At 39.3% G+C, this 8,429-nt stretch overlaps 1 protein-coding gene and 1 pseudogene across 1 annotated transcript in view; both read right to left on the bottom strand.

The window, feature by feature from the left end:
* The window catches only part of NALF1 (NALCN channel auxiliary factor 1), an 836,506-nt gene that overhangs the window by 483,322 nt on the left and 344,755 nt on the right, over nt 1–8,429 (bottom strand). The window lies entirely within an intron of this gene.
* LOC135052484 (5S ribosomal RNA) lies at nt 4,094–4,212 on the bottom strand (annotated as a pseudogene).

The following is an 8,429-nucleotide window of genomic DNA, read 5'->3' as shown; positions in this document are numbered from 1 at the left end:
AAATGCAAGGAATGCCATTGGTTTGGAAATACTGAAGACATTACTGTAGTCAAATATTCTCAATATGTACAGTACAGTACATCATTATTCAGACAATGGGCCCCCGAGTGACACACAATGTTATCTTAATGTAATTAGGTCTTTTTTTTAGTGTTACAGGTGTTGCTCTGAAAATGTGCTGTGAGTACTGCTCTATAATTATCTCTTTTGCAAGTACAAGATAAATTAATCGATTAAAATAGCTAATTACGCTATTATTTCTTCAACCCAAAAAAAATCACTCTAATAGAGCTTATCCTGTTTCTTATAATAGTGGCATTTTTTTTATACATATAGCGGAATACAATCATATACATACACACACACACACACACACACACACACACACACACACACACAAATATAAATTCATCCTTCAACCCTTTGCATCTGGTTCTTCAGATACCATGCTGACAGTCATCAGGAAGTCATTCAGCAATGTCAACAGGACATTTCATTTCTGTGACTACAAATTGTGAGCAACTTTCATATACAGATGTTGCCAGGCTCATTCAACCTGCGCTGTGTGTGTGTACAACTTACTGTGCCGGGCTGCGACTATTTGCACCCGCCATCTCATAATGTTACGTCTATGGATCACTGGCGTGAATATATGCACTTATACGTGCATGCTACCAGTGGAAAATGAATTCCAGGTGTAATTATTCGCAGCCATTTCAATGTACTTTAAAGATATGTCTTTATTATTATTATTATTATTATTATTATTATTATGTGAGTCAGGTTAAGGATCTTATATTTTGATTATTACACTGGCTTAATAAGGGTTATTCCTCCAATGTCACATACTATTATTATTATTATTATTATTATTATTATTACAGGTTGAGTAACCCTTATCCAAAATGCTTGGGACCAGAGGTATTTTGGATATTGGATTTTTCCGTATTTTGGAATAATTGCATACCATGAGATATCATGGTGATGGGACCCAAGTCTAAGCACAGAATGCACTTATGTTACATACACACCTTATACACACAGCCGGAAGGTCATTTTAGCCAATATTTTTTGTAACTTTGTGCATTGAACAAAGTGTATCTACATTTACACAATTCATTTATGTTTCATATACACCTTATACACACAGCCTGAAGGTCATTTAATACAATATTTTTAATAGCTTTGTGTATTAAACAAAGTTTGTGTACATTGAGCCATCAAAAAACAAAGGTTTCACTATCTCACTCTCACTCAAAAAAGTCCGTATTTCGGAATATTTGGATATGGGATACTCAACCTGTATTTAATAAGTCCAACTAGTACAAAACAAGCAGTAAACATAGTGATGTAATCAGGAGTGCAACAGGTTAAAATATAGTATGTAAGAGTACTCTGTTAATATATGCTATATGTTTATGCCTAGTCTTAGCAGAAACCTTTCATTTGGAACTATAATACACTTTATAAGTCATTCCTAAAATGTTTTTAATACAGTTCTTATAGCATCCCTAGTTGTGACGTTAGAATTGCTACTTACTGAGTGTCCCTAACATACTGTAAATGAATGGTTGAGAACTGATTGTGGCTTTGTTATGAAATCCAATAATAAAATGGTTTAACATAAAAATACAAACTCCTGCCATGTGATACAACATTTACAGCCACAAACAGCACTGACCCCCACCCAACAATTTATTCTCCATTATAGGTTGAGTGTGATGAGACAGAATTGAGTGTGATGAGACAGCAGTCTAAAACATTGCAATGAGTGAGTTTCCTTTAAAGTCCAGACCAGTTCTCTTTCATTGGACTCAAAACATAAAACTTCAGATGTTATTGTTCAGCATTCTCTTACTATCATGTACATAAAAATAGTTGAGCTATTCTGTCTCTACAGTAACATTACAGAGTCTGCCATTTACGAATGCTGTATATTAAGATCTATTCTACACTTGCTGTGATATTTACAAAAGCAGTTCCACCAGAAAAGCACAGTATGGAATTCTACAGATGACATATGAAGGAATAGGTACTGTACTTTTCAAAGAGCAAGACAGCACATCTGATTTGTTATTGTCTCTCTGTGTTCTGTATTGATAAATGTATTTGTATATTATATAGGTGACAATCCACTAATTTATTTCACCTATCTGCTTTATATAGCTTGTGCCATTGAATTGACTACTGTTAAATAACTCTCTTTGGAAAAGACAGACGGAAAGAGAAAGAAAATATATTACTGTGCTGATCCCCGGCAATAACAGCTGTTATGTAATTTTGTTATAAAGCTATTTCCTTCTGCTAGAAGGTCTTAGAAATAGCATTTGCTCATATAATTCTAATTCTATTTGTTTTATCCATCCGGACTTCAATAAATAGCACAAATTAATCCATACCGAACATGCCATAGAGATAACCTTTAAAAATGAATTAAATGATGTTGATTAATTCATAGTTATTATTTCTTCTAAAAATTTGACTTGAGTATAAACAATTTGTCCTTTTACAAAATGCTGAAGACAAGTTTTCTAATCTATGGGGTGAATTCAGTTAGGGGCATGGAGGGGATAATTGCGATAATAAAGTTTTATGGAGACATTAAAATAAAATAAACAAATACAATTACAGTATATGTTCAGTTACTGCAGAGGTCCAACACCACATGGTCAACAGTCAGTAGGTCAACAGGGTCAACATGTCAACATGGTCAAAGGGTTGACAGTTAAATGGTCAACATGGACTTATAATGATAGATTCAAACTGTTTATACATGGTCAACACAGAAAAGGTTGACACATGTATGTTTTTTTTATTAATTTTAACCCTAAACCTAACCCTCCCCCTAGTGCCTAATCCTAACAGTCCTCTTCCACAGTCTAACCATAACCCTCCGCCCTGTGCCTAACCCTAATCGTAACCCTAAAAATCATGAAAAAGCATGAAAAACCATGCAGCAACATTTTCTATGTCGACCATTTGCATGTCGACGTTTTAAGTTTGTTGATATTTTCACCGTTAACCTATGTCTAAGATGGCCATTTAAGTGTTGACATTTTGACCCTGTTGACCTTTTGACCCTGTTGACCTATTGACTGTCTACCATCTGGTGTCAACAAATTGGATGTCTACTTACTGGCTATGCTTGAGCACTGGTGACTTAATTAGTACCTCAGTCAATTTGATTTAACCGTCTGGACTCAAGCATGGATATTCCTAAAACCTGGACTGTAATAGCGGAGTTTGGGAAAGTCTGAATTAATGCACATCATAGTATTTCTGCAAAATACCACTGTGATGAGCACATTACTGATTTATAGTATTTATAATAATTATTATAATTTATATGCTCTGTAATGCTGGACACTGGGGAAAACATGCAAGTTACACCAAACAAACAAGGACATGTACATAAACAATCATAAACATAGAGTTTACAAGCTAATAATTATAATAGATACAAAGCAACTTTTAGAGAAAAGCTATTTTATTTTTTTCTGAAATCAATAAAAATCAGACATTCTGTAACGTAATAAATTGCTCAAAAATATTGTATGTAATCAAGTTACATTTTTCTTGCAACAGAGAAAACGTCAATTAGCACAGAAAGGAAAAATGTCAATCTAGTCTGTTTTCCTTCTCATGCAATGCTGTCTCTAGGGGATTCTGTACTAAATGGTTTATTGTGATACTTTATGGAAAATGTGGTCTTAAGAAAGAGCAAAAGACAAAAGCAGCTATATGCCTTTACCAGGGCACACTTAGAAAAAATATAAGAAAGTGATGAATTATGAAAATATGAGTATATTAATACTTAACTTTTATTGAGATATACTTGATAAAAGGGAGAAGGCAAATATAGATAATTGCTACAAATTTTGAGCGATAAAAATTAGAAAGGCGAAAATATGTTTACTCCCTTAATAATCCAAAAATTACTTTAATTTTAAATTTAAAAAATCTTTGTGGGAGTAAACCTGCTCCATTGGGTTCAGCTATCCCATGTCAGAATATCAGAATTAAATATTGGTGAAAATTCAATGCCTGGGACCGCACAGAGAACTGGAAAGACTCAAATGATGTGAGAGTAAAATACCTACGGTACCTAGTATTCCCTGGTGGTCTCCCAACCGGGTACTGACCAGGCCCTGCAGTGTATGGCTTCCAAGATCAGACGAGGTTGGGCATACTCAGTGCAGTTTGACCGTAGGTGCGTAAATCTCCAGCATGTGCAATCAATTCCAGTGTGCGGTTACTCCAGGCAAATTTTATGGATAAGATAGTCTGAAAGGGATAATCCCCTGAATGAAATATAAATGATTCTGTGCAATGAAAAACCACACCGTATTCTAATGGGTGTTTGTTGCCCCCATATGAAACTCCTATTGTTATATCACATTTATGCAAAGAACAAAAAATATATATATATATATATATTCTTAAAGCATATACTGAATGTTCCTGTGACTGGGTATCAGACAAAAATAACTCCTAGAGATTTATATTCCATAGGGGAAGGCCATGTTTGTTGGATATGCAAATCACTATCACCATCATGTTCTAATGGTTGTGATGCTGAATAAGAAAAAAAGACCAATCATATAAATATGATAATCCAACAGGGATTGATCCCCTGAACTGGATATGTGCAATAAACAAAAAAAAAAAACCAACAATGTTATACATATGCTGAATGTTCCTATGGCTAGATATCATAACATATTAATACTAGACATTCAGATTGCATAGGGGGAGGCCATTTTTCCAAATAATCAAATAGTGTTTGTTGCACTGAGTATCATAATATAAAGAAAAATGGAAAAAATGGAAAGAAAGGGGAGAACAGACACCCTTGAACTAGGCACCTCAGATATTCACAGCTAATGCTGTTAATTGATCTACATAAAGGATGAGTGCTACCTCCCACTGTGCCCCTGAATTGTTTGGACACGGTGGAGGAATAGTTAGGCTGTGCCTAGATAGGAGTCCCCCCTGGTGGAAATTGAAAAAAAATGCCTCACTAGGTGTGCGGCTCAAACCTTAATGCCAGCATGCATTGGTGGGCAGTGTGAGGCCTGAAGTGTCCCGCAGTTGTGGGTAGAGGTTTCCAGCCAGGGAGAGGGTGTGCTGAACTTGGAGCTGTGGAGCCGATGTCCGCGGTCCGAGCGACCGGAAGTTCGGACACCGGGACCGGAAGTGACGTACGTTTCGCTCTGGGAGCTTGATCACCTGATACTTGCCTTATCCATACAGACTTGCCATCATTTCTTAGTAATTATCTTTTATTTAAAAAGTGGTCACATATTACCCAGCACTGTACAATGAGATGATGAAACAAATAGCATACAATGACAAGAGACGAGGTAAAAACGGCCCTGTCCTAATAGGGATTCAGATGTGTCTGCCAATTAGCCCCCAGATTTGGCAAATTATCCGAACCAAGTGTCTTTTTCTTTAAATAATCCTCTTAGTCACATTATTAATGTGGCAGAAGTACATTGCAAAGGTACACTGACTATTGAGGATTGCATTGTAATTCTGTGTTTGACTAAAGGCCCGTATTCATGGGCCGATGTGGGAAAGATGTGTGCTGAGCGAACCGCTCAGCACACATCTCTCCCGCCGCTCAGCACAGCGCGATGTGTGCTGAGCATGCGGGGGGAGATGGGAAAGGGGCGCTCATTTCACCCAGCGGGTGAAATGAGCGACCTGCTAGATTGGCCTGCATGGCAGGCCAATCTAGCAGCAGTGGGGGGTACACTGTGGGGGGTACACACGGAGCGACCATGCTTAAAATCTAAGCAATCTAGTCAGATTGCTTAGATTATCGCTCCATAAGTGGAGAAGTGAGCAAGTAGAGAAGTGGTCCATGGCAGCCAATCAGCTGCTCTGTATTCATTTATAGTATACAAATTGTAAATGTTAAGTCAATGCTGATTGGTTTCCATGGGCAACATTCTCCACTGGCTCACTTCTCCACTTTTATCACAGCTTAGTACATGTTCCCCTAAGTCCCTTACCTGTGTTAAAAAAGGCCACGATATAGTTAGGCTTACTCTGCAACTCTGTACACATTTTATACCAATTATTTCGCAACAAAAGTACTAATATAGTGTCCCTAGTACACTGTGATTGATTTGTATCTGGCTATGTTGTGAATAAATGTTGCTAAAAATACACATTACGGCCAGTGGTGTAGCTCCAAAGTCACACCAAGCATCTTGTTCCATATGGCTTAAAAACGAGGTGTGTAGAACACATAATACATTAGGGCAGAAACTGGTGGTGTGGTGCAGCTAGTATGAGGAGACGCAGTTAAAGGTGAGGGGATGAAAGTTGATCCAGTCACTATAGAAATCTTAAGATAGTCAGCGGCTGGCAGCCATGACTGTCCTTCACCATTTATCTTCACTGAATCTACCTGATTTCTCTGCTAACCTAGTTTGCACATGGGGGGTCATTCCGAGTTGATCGTTAGCTGCATTTGTTCGCAGCGCAGCAATCAGGCTAAAAAAATGGCAGTTCTGTGCATGCGTATGCGGCGCAATGCGCACGCGTGACGTACGGGCACAACGAACGATGTTGTTTTGCACAGGGTCTAGCGATGCATTTCAGTCGCACTGCTTGCCGCAGAGTGATTGACATGAAGTGGGCGTTTCTGGGTGGCAACTGACCGTTTTCAGGGAGTGTGCAGAAAAACGCAGGCGTGCCAGGAAAAACGCAGGCGTGGCAGGGCGAACGCTGGGCGGGTGTGTGACGTCAAATCCGGAACTGAATAGTCTGACGTGATCGCAAGCGCTGAGTAGGTATAGAGCTACTCTGAAACTACACAAAAAATGTTTGTAGCCGCTCTGCGATAGAACCGTTCGCACTTCTGCTAAGCTAAAATACACTCCCAGTGGGCGGCGGCATAGCGTTTGCACGGCTGCTAAAAACTGCTAACGAGCGAACAACTGGGAATGACCCCCATAGAGTAGACATGCTCATCATTGTGTGCCAGATGCACTATTCAGCAGGTACAGATGAAAAGCCAAAGCATTTTGCAATGCACATCAAGTAAAATGAGCTCTTCTGTGGCATGAAGACAAGATATTATCCACATTTTTAGCAAAAAGAGAAATTATAATGTACATTGCAGTTATGAGCAAAGGAAACGCAAAATAATGTTTTCCTATTTGCCATTTTCTGTTACTTTGTGGCCTAATGACCCATTCATTATTAGGGGTTTAATTGGGCCACCTAATATGCAGCAAACTCAGAAAACTTAAAGTGTTCAGATGGTGCTGGTTTGCAGATCCATGCTCCTTCCTATGGGAGGTAGTTCCAGAATTGCAAAGAGGGATCCCCTAGATTCAGTCCACCGATTCTTCACTGTGTGGCCAATGGTTTTGAGCATGCATGACCTCATGTCACACATGTGCAGAAGCCAGCATCAACGGGTGGTAATTAATGCTGATACTGAAGTAGTATTGTCGCTGATCACAGGGACAGCTGCATTTCAGAACAGCTGTCACTGCACCGGAACAGAGCTGAATTGCTCCGGTGATAAGTATCCCCCGCTGGAACGTGTGGCAAGTTGGATACTGAACCACTGGGGGCCATTATTGTAATATTTAGAATTTTTTGATGTCAAGTGGTTACTGGCAATAAGTTCATATTAATGTATGCTACAGCCAATTAAATACTGTGCACTGTATGCACGGTATATGTATACAGTAAAAGATGTGTAGCTGAATTACGAAACTATTATATTATATATACCATCTGTTAGATTCTTACAACTCAGAAGACATCTGTGTTCACTACACAGTTATTTCTTCTTTAGTGTCACTAATAGTATGAGGGAGCTAATGTCCTGTCACATGTAATAACGGGTGGTCTTCAGTATGCCGACTGACGGGATCCCGGCGCACAGTATACCGGCGCCGATATCGCGACAGCCGGCATACCGACACTTATTCTCCCTCGTGGGGGTCCACAACCCCCCTGGAGGGAGAATAAAATAGCATAGCGCGCCACCGTGCCCAAAGCGTGGCGAGCGCAGCGAGCCCACAAGGGGCTCATTTGCGCTCGCCACACTGTCGGTAAGCCGGCGGTCGGGCTCCCGGCGCCGGTATGCTGGTCGCCGGGAGCCCGACCGCCGGCATACCATAGTGAACCCGTAATAACCGATCATCAATAGCAACCAAGCAGGTAGGGATGAGAATACTGTCACACAGTGGGTACAGTGATGTAAACAGTAGTTTTACACAACAGACATTGTTTTTGAAGCATTTTTAAAAATGTCTCAGGTTTAATTAGTTTTTTGTTTGTTGGTTGTTCAGGTGAGATCAATTACTGGAGAACATCAACTATGACATGCATATACAAATTCTGAAACTGTTTTCTAGCTGCTTGCTGCTGCAGACATGGAATGCAGCTCACCCTTC

Source organism: Pseudophryne corroboree, chromosome 2 (genome assembly GCF_028390025.1).
Source record: "Pseudophryne corroboree isolate aPseCor3 chromosome 2, aPseCor3.hap2, whole genome shotgun sequence".
NCBI classification, from domain to species: Eukaryota; Metazoa; Chordata; class Amphibia; order Anura; family Myobatrachidae; genus Pseudophryne; species Pseudophryne corroboree.
This window is presented reverse-complemented; position numbering and strand designations above follow the sequence as displayed.